The sequence below is a fragment of the Piliocolobus tephrosceles genome, chromosome 14, assembly GCF_002776525.5.
Source record: "Piliocolobus tephrosceles isolate RC106 chromosome 14, ASM277652v3, whole genome shotgun sequence".
In the NCBI taxonomy this organism is placed as follows: domain Eukaryota; kingdom Metazoa; phylum Chordata; class Mammalia; order Primates; family Cercopithecidae; genus Piliocolobus; species Piliocolobus tephrosceles.
The window spans coordinates 105,604,170-105,605,453 of NC_045447.1; positions in this window are offsets into that span (position 1 = coordinate 105,604,170).

Here is a 1,284-nt window from a genome sequence, read left to right on the forward strand (position 1 = left end):
AGGAATCACCGAGTGGAGGTTCCTCAGCTCCATTTCCAATTTCCTCCTTTAAAAATGTGTCTTTTAGGCCCGGCGCGGTGGCTCAAGCCTGTAATCCCAGCACTTTGGGAGGCCGAGGCAGGCGGATCACAAGGTCAGGAGATCGAGACCATCCTGGCTAACACAGTGAAACCCCGTCTCTACTAAAAAAATACAAAAAACTAGCCAGGCGAGGTGGTGGGCGCCTGTAGTCCCAGCTACTCGGGAGGTTGAGGCAGGAGAATGGTGTGAACCCGGGAGGCGGAGCTTGCAGTGAGCTGAGATCTGGCCACTGCACTCCAGCTTGGGCAACAGAGCGAGACTCCGTCTCAAAAAAAAAAAAAAAAAAATGTGTCTTTTACGGTCCCCTTTACTAGCCAGTTATAAAATTCCTGGACAGTACAACAGGTCTAGATATGTGATATATGTTGGTATGACTATATGTTCATATATAACATATATATTATTCATATACCTAACAGTAATACAGAGAAGCAAAAGGAAAATAATTCTTAATAAAATCACGTGAAATTCAGTATGTGGTCATTTCTTCTGCAATGTGTTCCTAAAATCACTTGCTATGGAATTTTGCGTAATAAAAATAACAGGGCTTGTGGGGAAATGAGGTTAGTGACAGAATACTCAACACCCACACAGTAAGTTTTTCATGACGTTCATAGGCTCTTGGAAACAGGAACTGTAAGCAAAATTACACAGAACAAAACCAATTTTCCTATAGGCTAATTGATATCAACAAGAGTTAAGTTCCTGCAGCATATTTCTGATTGCAAAAACATCACCAAACTTCTAAATGAAGACCCAAACACTTGTAATATTAAACATTAAAATAAATGTGAGCTATAAGACATTTAAGAAAAATTAAGAAAAATTAATAAAAACAAGGAAGAGAATTGTTTACCTGCTTATTCCAGTTCAGGGTTGAGGGTGGTCAGAGCCTGTCTCTGAAGCTCAGGGTGCAAGGCGGGAACCAGTCCTGAATAGGACACATTCCCATCACAGGGCGCGTGCACACCACCTGCACTCACTCACACTGGGATGTGTAGACATGCCAGTTCCCCTAATAGGCACACCTTTGGGATGTGGGAAGAAACAGGAGTACCCAGAAAAAAACCTACACAGACCTAGAGAGAATGTGCAAACTTCACACCAATGGTGGCCCCACCAGGAGGAATTCATTTTTTTTTCTCTTCAACATTATAACGAAATGACTTTGAAATAAAATGATGTTATTCCAGGACCCGCTGT